Below are 15,787 nucleotides of genomic sequence, written 5' to 3'. Positions count from 1 at the left end.
TTTAAAAGTGTAGTTATTGAAATCCTAGGAGACCGATTGCTTTAATCCATTTGCACCAAGTGACAGACAATAATACCTTAAAGACAAATGATTGATTATTGATAACAACATATTACTAGCTTACTCTGATTCTAAGTTCTTCAACAAGTAAGTAACATAGTTGTACACTAGTTTTAGATTAAATATATAATTGTCTTTATATGTGATGCATGCTAGTATCTCTTTTAATTCAAGAGTAATTTTAAATACTAATTTATATGCTTAGAATTCATACAAAGTCTTTTTTATTTAACTCCATACACATATATTGTCACACCCGGACATCGCAGCGACCGATTAAAAGTTAAATCTCATGAAAAAAGAACAGATATCTGGCATCTTGTTTTTTTAGGGGAAAATATATTGTTTGAGGAGTCGTCACTTAGTATTATGGTCACTAGAAACCCTAACTGGTCAACATAGATTCTATGGCACGAGACTGGTTACGCAAAAGGAAAGATGCTATCACCCCTTAAGCGTCCTACCTAAGGAAGGCTGCATTGCAGGTTTTGTCTAAAATACTAATAATTTGTTCTCCTTTTTTCTTTTTTATTCTTCCTTTCATGTTCCTGACTCTGGCGTCAGTGAACAATTCCTACGAATATTTTCAACTTTGGCGTTGGTAAATATCGCGCAAATCCAAAAAACAAATACGATACTCCTGAGTCTGGTGTTAGTGAATAATTTCGCACAAAACAGAATTTGAAGAAGAATTTTTCTATGCCATTTTCCTTTTGGTTTATCCTTTATTATTATTTTCCCTTTTTAGATGAAAATAAAAAAAAGCATTGTACGACAAATTTGCATTTAACAGTAATAGTCCATAGATTAAACACATAGCTGAAAAAAATACAAAACACAAAGAAAAAAAATAAATCAACGTGCGAGGGGCCTGAAAATAAATCAACGAAGATCCCCAAATATTTTTAGAATTTTTTTTATATAAAAAAAAGACTTGTTTGGCCAAATATCAAACTAGAATGGGCATAAAAATTATGGCCAAGGCATAAGGGTGTGTTTTGCCAAACACACCCTTAGTAAACACAATTTGGGCTGGCTGGGCCTAAAGCCCAGACCCAGCCCACTCTTTTTTGTTTTGGGGGCTGGGTCTAGCCCAACCAATATGGGTTGGGTTGGACCTAGCCGGCCTAGCCTGGTCACTGGGCAGCAAGCACACGTGAATCAACTCACGCGTGCACTATACAATGCGAAGGTAATTAAATTACCTTCGCACTGTTTTCTTGCAAACACTTATACAACACAGAGAGAAGGAAGAAGACTTTACTTGGCGAAGACGAAGGCGAAGATAACAGTCCGGGCACCGGCTGGAGAATGCTCTCCTTCTCCTCCTCTTTTCAGTCTCTCCTCCCTTTGTTTTTGGTTTTTTTTTTGTTATGGGTTCTCTCCTCTGTGTTCTTATTCTGTCGTCTCTCCCTCTGTCTTGGTTTTTTTTCTCTGTTTTCTCCTTTTTGTTCCTCCCTTCCTATTTTTTTGTCGACTGCTGGGTATTTATAAGGATCAATCCTCCTCTCCCTCAGCCTAACATCTCTCCTCCTGATAAGCACGACTGAGGGAGACGATTCCTGCTAGGACTCGGACGAGAAGTCTAATCCTTATCTCGCCGGGTTGTGATTACCATGAAGATAAAGATTGCTCTTCTGTGTTTTGATAGGACTAGGATGCTGGTGTTTCACACTTTCCTTTCCTTCTTTGCAGGTGGGCGTTCGGTGCTTTGAATATGAAGACGACGAACAGCGCCTGATTGAAACGACGCTGTTTTGGGGTTGGAAATGGCTATTTCCAATTTGGTCCTTGAAGTTTTTGAATCCTTGCATTCAAACCCCTGGTCTTTTAATTTCAGATTTTAACCTCTTTATTATTAAATAATAAAAAAAAACAAAAAGGGTCCAAATTTAAGTTACAACAGTTGCCCCCTCTTTACAATAATTACGCTGCAAAGGCATTGGAAAATTCATTTTCTTTTGGCTTTGTATAGTAAGTTTGTAAAGAAAAGTAAACGTGAAGACCATTTTTTTTTTTTGCAACGGTCTCATTGTAATGGGTGACCTATTCAAGTCAAAATAAATAAGCAAATAAATAAAATACAAAGAAAATGTTTCATTGTAATGAGTAACCTACCCAAATGGAAAAAATAAAGGGTCTCATTGTAATGGGTAACCTACCCACGTGGAAGAAGAAAGGGTCTCATGAGAAAGGGTCTCATTGTAATGGGCGACCTACCCAAATAGAAAAAAAAAGGGTCTCATTGTAATAAGTGACCTACCCAGTGAAAAAAGAAAGGGTCTCATTATAATAGGTGACCTACCCAAGAAAAGGATCTCATTGTAATGGGTGACCTACTCAAGTGGAAAAAGAAAGGTGGTGGATAAATACTAAGAGACTTTTTTTTTGGCCTAATTCTCACGGGCGGCCTGTCCCGGTCACAAACTTCTCAAATGCGAGAAACTTTCAAAAGAATTTTCAGTTCTTGGCCATTTCAGGGCGACCTTCCATTTTGATGGATCCCATCAGGGATTTCTCCTATGAAATTTTGCAAAACTCATTGTTCAATGTCTCAAAGTTTAGATGATATGCATGCATCTTTACCTAGTTTGAAATATAGGCCTTCATTCCTTCTTAATCTTCTTGTTGCTAGATTGGTGAGGACTTGTTACCTCTGATTTGGGTCATCTTTGTCGTTTGGCTTCTAGCCCACTCGAGTTGGCCCATGTAAGTCTCTCTTCCCAGATTTGTTAACACAACTCAGCCTTCATGGTGCCCATCGTGACCCACTTGCTTGCTTACGTCAAATAATTTGAGAGGATCATTTATTACTCCCTGTCTCATTTCTAAAAACATTCAGTGTCACTTACTGAAACGATTAAACTGCATTTTATAAACCAAAATACCCCCTTATCTTGTTGTAGGAAATGTTCCTCTCTCTTTTTTCCTATAAGGGATTAATTCTCCTTCTAAACACAATGTTGCCCCTTGTACTGGTCATGTGTGCTTTGTTTGCGACTTAAACAAATAATGGTTGTTAAAGACTATTCTCTTATTTCTATCCTTTTCAGTTTGGCGAAGGAGTATTTGTCCAGAATAAATATTGAAATATTGATCTTGTATGTTTGACAATTTTATCTTTGGTGAAAGTATGTCATGAGGTGACTTTCTGTTTTTTTAGGTTTTCAAAGTGAAGGGTTGAGAAAAAGCTCGAGGTTTTGTTTCAGAAAAACTTATCTTTTTTTGAACACTCATTTTATCAGCATGAATAATAATGAGTAGTTTGTTCTCGATGTCATGACTCCTATGAAAAAAGTAATCTTTGCATTTTGAGAGCATTGTTTATTGTTCAAGATTGCTTGCTTGCTTGATGAGAAAGGACTTCTACAGGCACGTTGACACGATCAAAAGATTGATGTCTTATCCCAAGTGCATGAGTGTCGAAGTAATAAATAACTCGGCAAGACCGGGGTCGAACCACATGGAGGTGAACTATATAAAATTATAAACAACAAATGAAAAGGAGTTGAAGAGAACTTGTGAGATGTAACATTGATGTAAGGATTAAACAAGGATAAAACAATTATCAAGGTTAGAGGATTCAGTAATGGTATTTCAAATAAGTAAAGTATAAACTCTTTTTATTACTCAACTGGAAACCACACACAAAGGAGGTTCCAATCGGATTATAAATTATTAACATGATTATATTAATTATCTTATTTGAGTAATGCTAATATTTGTAAATGTGGTCAGGTATTCATGATGATAACTTATGTTAACAACAAATCAAGTTCCTTTCATAGCACAAGTGTCGGCTATACCATACAATAGGATATAAAAGTGCCAAGTATTTGTTGTACCAAGGGTTGTACAACCCAAATCTAGATTAACCATTTAACAAGCAAGGTATTAAGAGTGAGTAAGATAACAAATACAAAACATGTTAGTATCAAACATTAAAGTCCATGTTGAGTTTATATTATACTTATTCTTACACTATTAGTGTACCCTTTTCATATTGACAAAATTAACTTAGCTAAACATCATGAAGAAGAAAAACATAAATAAACAATATAAGAATATAAACATGATATAAGTTAACTAAGTATAGTAAAGGAAATGAAAAACATAAACAAGAGATTAATATAACATAAAATAAAACTTGAACATTACAAAATACAAAGAGAGAGAGAGTGATCTTGATATGAACACCAAGATGTCTAAATGTATGGTAAATGCCTCCTTTTATAGGCTAAAATTCAGAATTATTGATTTGATGACTAATTATTGAGTGGGTGGCCACCTCTTGACTTGGTGACAACCATTATCTTCTTGTCTGAACACAACGTCATTGTTAACATCATAATTTGAATAGATAATCCTCATGAAAGTTCTGTGCATTTGTCTCAGCTTTCCAACAAAATTAGAATGAGCTCATTTGGACTTCTAGAACTCAAGATATGGGCTGAACACTGAACAGTGTCTGGGCTATAGGACATATTCCGACTTCTCTTTTATTGCTACAATCTGAACTTGAAAACGACTGTTTTGAATCTTGGACTCTTCATGAAAGTTTTAGGCCTATGTCTTAGCTTTCCATCCATATAAACCAGACCTAAATCCATGTTCTACAGCTCCAGTTATGATCCAATAACCGAATGATGTTGTAGTTTGAATTGAACCAGCATCTCTTCTTTAAGCTTAGCCCTCTCTTTATCTTTTCACTTTCAATAGTTAAAAACATCAATCAATCCTTTAAATTATGAGATATGCCTGCATTGAAAATGAGTATTTACCATAAATTAAAGATATCTTATGTTATCAGACTTGTTATTATAAAACATGCTTAAGTTAGGGAATTTAATGATACTTTAAGTGCAATATGATGATATAAAACCTTGATAAAAATACACTTTTAAGTACTAATCACACGTAACGAAGGTTGTGTTTTTTTTTTGCTATGAAAAAAAAGGATTTGTAAGGCTCAAAGAGTGTTTCAGGGTTTCAAAGACTGAGGATCACTATTAGTAGTTCGACTCTTTATGTCTTTCATATTTTCTTTTGCCGCTTTTCTTTAATTCGCCCTTTTCCTTTTTTTTTTAATTATATATATTGCTTTTCTTAAGGCATACTCACTTTATCTTTGTTATTACTCCTTCTCATGATTTGGGCATGCCCCCAGCATTTGAGTTTCTTGGGCTCCTTTGCTTTTTCAGCTTACTCACGGCTGTTTCATCTTTTAAAATTTTCAGTTGCCCCCAGTGTGGGGTGTGATCCTAGTCGAGATTTTCATGCAAGAAAAATTATTCAGACTTAAAAAGGACCGCAAGGGATATACTTTTTAGAATGTGAAAGGAATAACAAAGATGACCTTTCCTCATTTCAAGCGCAAGCATTTAAGATCAATAAACTTTGACCTCATCCAGTGTGATGATTTGGAATTTCACAAAGAAATGCATTTCATGAAATTATGAACAACAAGTCTACTACATACCATTATGCATACATTGAAAACACAAGGTTCAAAGGTCATGGTGTGAGGGTGAAAGTTCATATTTTATTCGTGCACTTTTAGTTCAGAGTTTAGTCACCTCAATGAAAGAGTTGTTTAATTCATGTGTCATTCTACAAGTAGAATATCAAAAATATTTTTTCAAATAAACATCAAATTATCCATTGAAATCAAAACGCAAGTTCAATTATTTTTTTAAAAAACTCCAATATGGAAAGGATTTTGGGTAGAAGAAATGATTTGAATCTATGAGATCACGCGAGGTTGCAAGGTAAATTTATGGGTTCTTTGGTACTTGCAAGCACTTTCTATGAAAAACATGCAAAGAGAATTTATTGGCCCAACCCTTTTTTCATTGATTTGATAAGAACTTATACATCATGGATAATATTTCTTTACAGAATTAGAGTTCACAGGCCTGACTACGTCTTCTCCATCCATTCTTGTCAGTATCAATGCTCCTCTAAAAAATACCTTATTCACTATGTAGGGACTTTCATAATTGGGTGTCCATTTACTACGATCTTCTCCTGGTAGTAATAGGATTTTCCTCAACACGAGATCTCCTTCTTTAAACTCCACTGGTCGAACTTTCTTATCATATGCTTTAGCCATCTTTCTTTGATACAACTAGTGGTGACAAATTACGGCTAACCTTCTCTCGCTGATCATGTTTAGCTGCTTATATCGTTTCTTGGCCCACTCAGCCTCATCGAGCCTTGATTCCATGAGGACCTTTAAAGAGGGAATCTCTACTTCCAATGGTACCACTGCCTCCATTTCGTATACTAAAGAGTATGGCGTAGCCCCCGTTGAGGTCCTCACTGTTATTCAATATGCATAGAGAGCGTAAGGAATCCATTCATGCCAATATTTGTAAGTAATCACCATTTTCTGAACAATCTTCTTTATATTTTTATTAGCAGCTTCTACAACGTTGTTCATCTTAGGTCTGTAAGGGGACGAATTGGAATGCTTGATCCTCCACTTGGTGCATAACTTTGCTATCATCTTTCCATTGAAGTTTTGGGCATTACCGGTCACTACTCTTTCGGGTACCCCATATCTACAGATTAGATCTTTCTCGATGAATCTTTTGACTACTTTCTGAGTCACATGGGTGTATGAGTAGACCTCTACCCATTTAGTGAAGTAATCAATCGCTAGTCAGGAGTAAGTTAGAGAGAGAGAGGCTCCCGGTTGTAGTGAGAGAAAGCTCACTAGCGTTCTACTTGTGTGCGTCTGTTCCTCTCCCACTATGCAACATCATCTTCTCTTGCTCTCTGTACTCTAGCGGTCTCTTCTTTGGATCGAGCTTCTCGTCACGCGGTTCAGTTGCGGTGGTGCTTTCAAACCCTAGGTGCGCGGGTAGCTCCTAATTGACCTTTACGTCCAGCAATCTCCTGATTGTCCGGTCTTTGAGGGTTTTCTCTTGGTTCAATCATGGGGAAATCTAAAAAGAAATGATGATGCTTCACGATGCCTAATTTGATGGTCCTTGTCTCACACCACGGGCTTCCCCTGTTGGACATCGTTGCTCTTGATCTCTTCAACGGGATCCCCCCTGACCCCCAGGTGTCCCAGCTGTTGGGCTGGTTTGTTCTACTTCTCCATCTTTTGCTTCACAGGTACTAGATTCGGAAGCGGCTCTGTTGGTCAAAACCCTAGCTCTCCCAGCAACAACCAATGTCGTGCTAGCAACTTCCTCCGCTGCTGGACTAGGCAGGTACCAGGACCTTATGGATGATGGAAATTTAAAAGCTTCGACAAGTGCTGGGTTGTTAAAGGATAAAGATGTGGTCACGTATCCCCCTGTTGTGACATCCCATGGTGGCTTTGATGGTGGCTCGTTCGTGACCTTGACACCCACCCGTTCCCCCCCACCAGGTATCTCTTTGTCCATTATTAATGATGATCATCCTAAGGTTTCTACGCTGCTTGCTGCTAAAAGCCCTGATCTTATGTATGTTCACCCCTCTAGTAGTATTGATTCCTGCTCTCTGTTATCTGAGGATTTTGGTGAACTTAAAGATATCTGGAAACTGTGTTTGATTGGCTATTCTTCTGGTAAAACTCCTGGATACACCATTATTGGGAAATTTATGGCCCATGTATGGAAATGTAATGTCACCCTGCATCTTCATGATTTGGGCTGGCTGATTTTTCGCTTCTCATCAGAAGCAGATATGTTACATGTCTTGCACAGAGGTCCTTACTCTGTCCAAGGTCAACTGTTGGTGTTAAAACCTATGCCTTCTTTTTTTGACTTTGGTAAGCCAGACCTGTCATCTGCACCGGTCTGGGTGCGCTTTCCAAATCTTCCTTTGGAATGTTGGTCGCAGACATGTCTGTCAAAGATTAGCAGTGTCATTCGTAAGCCCATCCGCAGTGATGATCCAATAAATTCCATGTCTCGGGTGTCCTTTACCACAGTCTTGATAGAGGTTGATCTATATGCAGACTTGCTACGCTTTGTAAAGATATCCATGCCAGATGGAACAACAATCAACCAAAGGGTTGTTTATGAATTCCTACCGAAGCTCTGTTCCCACTGCCATATGCCTGGTGTAACAGCCCGGCCCAATCTACCATATATTGTCCGCTTTGGGCCTTACCGCATCACGGTTTTGTTCCTGGTGACGCGAGCCCACTTCTGAGCCTGACGCCTCAAAACGCGTATGACAAGTTGGCAACAGCACTCTTAATAAGGCCAGCTACCACTCCCTCACCCGCTGATGTGGGATATTACAATCCACCCCCTTAAGGAGCCCGACGACCCCGTTGGCACAATCAGACAGCTAGTGAGGTCGGCTCTGATACCAAATGTAACAGCCCGGCCCAATCTGCCATATATTGTCCGCTTTGGGCCTTACCGCCCTCATGGTTTTGTTCCTGGTGACACGAGCCCACTTCTGAGCCTGACGCCCCAAAACGCGTATGACAAATTGGCAACCGGCACTCTTAATAAGGCCAGCTACCACTCCCTCACCCGTCGATGTGGGATATTACACCTGGGCACTCTAGTTCTGCCTGTCTGAACCTTGGTACTGGCACTGAAGACTTGCCCACCCTTGTGTCGGCTAAGAGAGCAGATGTATCTCCTTCTGGCCCTTTGGAGGATGTAGCTGAAGTGAAACCTGTCTTAAGCCCTTCCCTAGGTGTTTCCTGTCCCATTGCTGGGGCTGCAACTAGGAATCAAGAAGCTGATAAAAGGAGGAAAAAGGCAAAACTTCCTTCTCAGGATGCAACATCCGACCTGCCTGTTCTGTCCTCTCCTAGCAATCCTAAAGATTCATCTGGGTCTGACTCCTCTAGGAATGGGAAACCTGGGAATGTACTTCCTGATCCTCGCTTTGGCAAGAGCAAGGGGCGTTATCCGTCTCAGCGTACAGGCTTGCTGCTACAGGACACTTCTCATATTTTGTCAGGTATTGCTCTAGGTGTATCTGCTGGACAAAGACCAGGAAACTCCTGTCTGTGGACAGCTGGTCAACCTTCTGGCCCTTCCTGATTGTTATAGATAATCTGCCTGCTTGGCTATTGTGCAGCTGGTTGTTGCTGTTATTTTGTTGGGGTTACCTCTATGGTTTGGAAGTGCTCCATTTGTTATGGTCTTGTTGGTTGTTGGTATTTGGAATTTCCTTTTGGTGCTGTGCTTGGTTGGTTGTTAGTGGTGATGCCTTTGTGCTTGTGCAGGGTGTGTTTTGGGTCTCTTCTGTTCTCAGTATTGGTTGTGCTGCGGCTGGGTCTGCTTGCTTTGCATAGGCTTTGTTGCAGTTTAGGGGACGTGGATCTGGGTCGCCCTGCTTTGTGCTGCTGTTATATGTTGTTCTGGTGTTTTGTGCTGCCTTGGTGGCTTTGTGTTTTTTCGGCTCAGTAAGCTGCTGTTAGCGCTTGCTTTCCAATATTGTTGTTGGTTTTGTTTTTGTTTCTGGATAGCTTAGCTAGCTAGTTTGTTTCAGGGAGTATGTTCCCATCTGTTCAAGGGAGTCTGTTCCCTTTTTATATATGCCTGTACATATGACTTGCTGGTCTCTAGCTATGTTTTTTGATCTATATAATTTCTTACATTTGATAAAAACAAAGTAATCAATCGCTACAAGGATAAAACGATTTCCGTTACTAGCTTTCGAATTAATAGGCCCAATCATATCTATTCCTTACATTATGAAGGGCCAAGGGGACACCATGTTGAATACTTGTGCGGGTGGTGCATTGACTTTGTCGCTATACACTTGACATTTATGGCACCTCCGGACAAAATTTATGCAATCTTTCTCTATAGACAACAAAAAATATCCCACTCTTTGCATTTGCCTAGCCATCATGTGTCCACTTGCGTGGGCAGCACAAATTCCCTTGTGCATTTCTTACAGGGCTTTGTTGGCTTCCAAATCACTCAGACACCTCAGCAAAGTCCCATCAAATGACCTTTTATACAAAATCTCCCCATTTATGTAGTATTCCATAGCCATTCTTCTCAAAGTCCTTTTATCTGTCTTCAAGGCTCCCGATGGGTACTCTTGATGTTGGATGAACCTTTTTATATCCGTGTACCATAAGTTAACGTTCTCTTCTTCTTCTATTGAACAAAGTGAGCGAGATAATTTCTGATCTTTATGCCTATAGGCTGAATTTTTGCACCACCACCAATTGTAGCCATAGAAGCTAGGGTAGCTAAAGCATCGGCGAACTGATTTTTGTCCCTTCCTAAATGAGTAAATTCTATTTCATCAAAGCTTTCAGCCAATTTGGAGAGGTATTCCTGGTATGGTCTTTGTCGCACGTGCACGACGTCGCGGCGATCGTCCACCCTCGAATGTATGGGGGGATATAGATTTATGGTAAATATAGGGAGACAAGGAATTCTTTGTCTCTTAGCAGTGAGAGAAGGTGTGGGAGTCGCCACCTAGTATTTTGATCACTAGGAACCCTAACTGATCTCAGAGATCGGGCACGGGGACTGGTTGCGTAAAGGGAAGGTATTAGCACCCCAAATACGCCTTACCTAAGGTAAGCTGCATTGTTTATTTGTCTGATAAAATTCAAGGTCTCGTTGTGTTTCTTAGTTGTTGGTCCGTCTATGGTTCAAGAAAAGTCCTCCTCAATAAGGAGGTCCTTATCTTATCGGGTAAAACCTAACCGTTCTAACGTCTATGTAAAAATCATATTTTTAACATCAGGAATACGTTTTACGTATAAATTCGTAATCCCATATACTAAAAGAGGACAAAAAGATTTTTTTAGAATTTTTGAAATATTGGCCTAGTTCTCATGGCTTGAATAAACCGGTTATTAAAGCCAAAATGCATGCTAATACATATATTGTTTTGAAATTTCCTTTGTTGTGTGAAAATATGATGTTATAATATTTATATATATATATATATATATTGGAGAGACTAGGCCGTATGCATGAAAACAAAACATTTTTTTTTTTGAAAACTTGACAAAAACCGATTATTTTAATACCGGATTTGTATCTTTACAGTATAAAAATACAAACCGATATTGATCAAAATACAGTAATAAAATTACAGAAAATCACATATTTTTTAAAATAATTTTTTTGAAGAATTTTTGTTCGAGCGGGCCAGACCCGGCCCAAAATCGGCCCGAAATAAATTGGGGCCTGGTTTCTACAGGGCTGGACTCAGCCCAGCAGCATGGGCTGGGCTGGCCCAGCCCAAAACAAACATGGACTGGTTACTGTGCACCAGCACAGTAACCGGGTTACTGTGCACATGCGAATTATATTTCATGAACAGTGAAATAGCATTTCACTGTTCAAGTGAATTATATTTCACTTGAACAGTGAAATGCAAGGAAATGGTGCATGCACAGCGACGTGGGGAGCAAACCTGGTGGCGGAAACGGTGATTGAAGATGATGGCAATGGCGTACACTCGCGGTGGTGCTGGTGGTGGCCGACCGGGGGTGGCTTGGATGGTGGTCGGTGACTGTGGAAGCCGGGGACAGCAGTTGTTTTCTCTTCCCCTCTGCAGAGGCGTTGCTCCTTCTCTTGGTTTCCTTTGTTCCCTCTGTCAACGTTGTTCTTCCCTCTTTATAGTAGCTTCATGGAGGTGCAGGAGGTGGCGGTCTGGGGAGCTGATTCTGGAGAAGGAAAAGTCTATGGTGCTGCTGACCTTCTCTGCTGGTTCCCTGGTTCTGAAGAAGGTGAAGCCGATGGTGATGGTGGCTTCCTCTGTTATTTCCTGCGTTCTTGAGAAAAGAAGCCGATGGTTATGCCGGTGGCGGTTGATCAGAGATGGCTGGACGGTGGTCAGTGGCTGTGGAGCCCGGTGTCAACAGCTATTTTCTCTTCTTCTTCCCCGTGCAGAGGCGCCAACCTCTGGTTTCCTTCCCTGTTTGCTTCTGTCAGCTCCTTCTTTGTTGGTTCTCGGGTGTTCTCTGCTGCCAGCAATGTTCTTCCCTCTCTGCCGCTGCTTCGTGGAGGCACTGGTGGTGGAATGGCCTTTTTTCCTTTTCTCCTATGTGTCTTTTCTTCAGCTCTGTTCTCCCCTGCTTCCCTTTCTTCCTTCTGTTTCTCACGGTGGTGTTGCCGGCGGGGAAGACAGTGGCAGCTGGTGGTGATGATGAAGTGCTCTGTTCCTGGTGTCCCCCCCTGCTGCTGCTCCTTTTTTTTCTCCTCTCTCCTCTCTGCCCGTTTCTTTCCCTCTGTTTTTTTTCTCTGTTTTTTCGTTTCTTCCCCTCTCTTCTGTCCGTTTCCTCCTCCCTCCTCTCCGTGTCTTTCTCAGCGTTCTTGGTTTCTATTTATAGAGCCAAGGGCGTGGCTTTTTACTGTTCTCATGGGGAGCAGCCGGCTGGTCGGCCATTGGGCGCGACTGCCAAGGTTCGGCTCCCACCGGTTTTCTGGCAGGTGCGTGGTCGGTGGTCGGCCAGTGTGTTCGGTCGGTGGGCTCCAGGCGAGAGAGGGCCCGGCAAAATTCAAACAAAAGCTCCTTTTTCCTTCTTCCCCGCTGCATGTTCGGGGGAAGAAGAAAGAGGAACAGTATTTCGGTCTCCACCCCCCATAGTTGGCCGTGTGTTTCACTTCGGTCCTTGGTCTCTGATTTATGCAATTTGACCCTCAATTGATCAACAAACTTTCAATTTCTTCAATTTAGCCCATGATTTAACCAAATCAACTTTCAAAAATCATAATTCGACCCCAGAACTTTAATTTCTTCCAATTAAAGCCTAAATTGACTTAAAAATCAATTTTTCTTGCAATCAAATCCTCTATAAATTCAATTAAACCTTCAATAAAATCCAATTGAGTCCATAAACATCCAATTTTGGCCTTTTCTCTTCAAAATTAATTTTTCTTTTCTAACAGGGCTCTCATCATTCAAGTATATCCTGTAAAAAATTTCACTCGTATTTCTGAACCTCCTTCATCAATTTTTCTGATTCTTTTCTGAGCGTTCCCACCTCTTATTATTTTTCTAATTTCTTCCGGCTATATATTTATATTTTTATGGGGGGGACCCAAAAATGGGTTACAACAGTCTTAATTTTTCATCTTTTGTCTGTCGTTCACTCTTTACCTGACAGATTATCAACATCGAGTCTCCATATACTTCTAATTTCCCTACCCTCATCTCTAATGCTCCTTCCAGTTCGTGTATACAAGCCTCATACTCAGCTGTTTTGTTTGTGCAACTAAAATGCAGCTTTATTGAGATGAGATATTGCTTTCCTTCTAGGGAAATTATCACAGCACCTGCCCCGTTGCCAGATACATTCACTATGCCATCAAAATGCATGGTCCACCAATCACTCTTCTTTTCTCTTTCCGTTACTAGCACATCTTCATCAGGGAAGTTGAAGTTCAATGGTTCATAATCCTCAATGGCATTATTGGCTAAATGATCGGCGATTGCGCTACCCTTTACTGATTTTCTTGTCATGTAGATGATATCATATTCAGCCAGCAGTACTTGTCATCTGGCTATTCTGCTCAACATGTATGGCTTTTCAAAGATATACTTCAACGGGTCCATCTTTGAGATCAACCAGGTGGTGTAGTATAACATATATTACCGCAGTCTTTTTGCACTCCACACCAGACTACAACATAATTTCTCTACCATATTGTAACGGAATTCGCACTCCGTGACCTTTTTACTTAAATAGTAGATGGCTTGCTATTTTCTTCCCGACTCGTCCTGTTGTCCAAGCACACAACCCATGACCAATTCGGTCACAGTTAAATACAAGATGAGAGGTCTTCCGTGCACGGGTGGTACCAATAATGGTGGTTTTTGCAAATACTGCTTGATTTATCAAAAGCTTCTTGGCAATCTTCATCCCACATTCCAAGATTCTTCTTCCAGAGTAGTAAAAAATTTGCTCACAAGTGACTGTTAGTTGTGAGATGAAACGGGCAATATAGTTCAAGTGCCCCAAAAAGCTTCGAACTTCTCTTTATGTCTTCGGAGCGGGCATCACTTGTATGACTTTTACTTTATCAGGGTCTACCTCTATGCCTTTATCACTCACCACAAACCCTAATAATTTGCCCGTTTTCACACCGAATGTGCACTTCGCGGGATTCAACTTCAACTAATACTTTCTCAGCCTTTCAAACAATTTCTTCAGAGATGGAATATGGCTTCCTTCATCTTTGGACTTTGCGATCATGTCATCCACATAAACCTCAATCTCTTTGTGCATCATGTCATGAAAAAATGCTACCATTGCCTCTTTGGTAAGTTGCTCCAGCATTCTTCAACCCGAATGACATCACTTTATAACAGTAAGTTCCCCATGGGGTGACAAATGTCATCTTCCTCTTATCTAGTTCAGCCATTTTAATCTGATTATACTCGAAGAATCTATCCATGAAAGAGTAAGTGGAACTCTTGGCAGCATTGTCCACTAGCACATCTATGTGGGGTAACAGGAAGTTATCCTTTGGGCTTGCCCTGTTTAAATATCGAAAATCCACACATACCCTGATTTTATTGTCCTTCTTGGGCACTGCTACAATGTTAGACACCCACTCAGAATTTTTAATTACCTCCAAGAAACCAGCATCCCAATGTCTTGTTATCTTTTTTTTTTTTTACCTTGAGTAGCACATCAGGCCTTGTCCTTCTTAGCTTCTACTCGACTGACTTGCAACCCATAATTAAAGGTAGCTTATGTACCACTATTTCGATATCCAGGCCCGGTATATCAGCGTATGATCATTCAAAAATGTCCGTATATTCTCGTAAGAGGGCGACCAACTCATTCTTCACATCTGCAGCGATTAACATCCCTATTTTCAACTCCCTTTTGTTATGCTCAGTGCCTACATCTATTAATTCCAGTTCCTCTTTTGTGGGCTTCCATGCATGTTCAAACTGTTCTATAAGCTTCGTGAACTCTTCAATGTCTTCCTTACCACATTCCTCCTTATCCATTGGAATTATGATTTTATCAAAATTAAGCCAATTATTCTCAATGTAGTGGGTTTGTAAGTTTATCGATGATTCACTTTTAGATTTCCTGAAAGCGAAAAGTCTCTTGGTTATGAGTGCAAAATGAAATAGGTGAAACCAAAAGGCATAATGAAAGGAAAAACAGAACGCGTGATCTCATTAAAACTTGAAAGGATAGAAGGGCTCAATAACAAAACCTCATTGCCAACATCTTGAGCCACGATTATTGGCAACACATAATTACTCAAACCAAATACACCAATAATGAAAAAGAAAGCAACAAACAAATATTACCTTTTAAGGATAATCGAGACTCCTTGAATTTCCCAATTGTTCAACTCTTTCCTTTCGGCTAATCTTCTCATGAATTCGAGCAGGCTATCTTCTAGAGCACCCACCATTAGTTGGGGTAGTACTTCGTCGGGGTTGTCTTCAGCTTCCAACCCTTCATTGGGCTCTTGTTTGCTGACCTCTTCTAGATAATGGATGGTAGTGGGAACGTCATGTGGATTGGAGGGATCTGTATCCGGTCTTCATTTGGCTCCCTTCCTTCCATCCGAGCCAACCTCTTTTCCCTCTTAAGCTCGGTTGCTCTCTTGAAATTTGCCTTTCCAGGTTTAAAACCTAAGCCGAACCTCTGATTGACGCATTTCATCTTTATCACGTTGATCCTTTCAGGCATTCCCGTGATATGATCATACTAGAATGGCAGCCCGTGCTTCAGAAAGTATTTAACAGCCGTTTTTACAGCCTTAGAAACCTCTGGTTTCTTTCGTGTTGTATTCTCAGGTACCCATTC

The sequence above is a fragment of the Populus trichocarpa genome, chromosome 9 (genome assembly GCF_000002775.5).
Source record: "Populus trichocarpa isolate Nisqually-1 chromosome 9, P.trichocarpa_v4.1, whole genome shotgun sequence".
Taxonomy (NCBI): Eukaryota; Viridiplantae; Streptophyta; class Magnoliopsida; order Malpighiales; family Salicaceae; genus Populus; species Populus trichocarpa.
Note: the sequence above shows the minus strand (reverse complement) of the source record.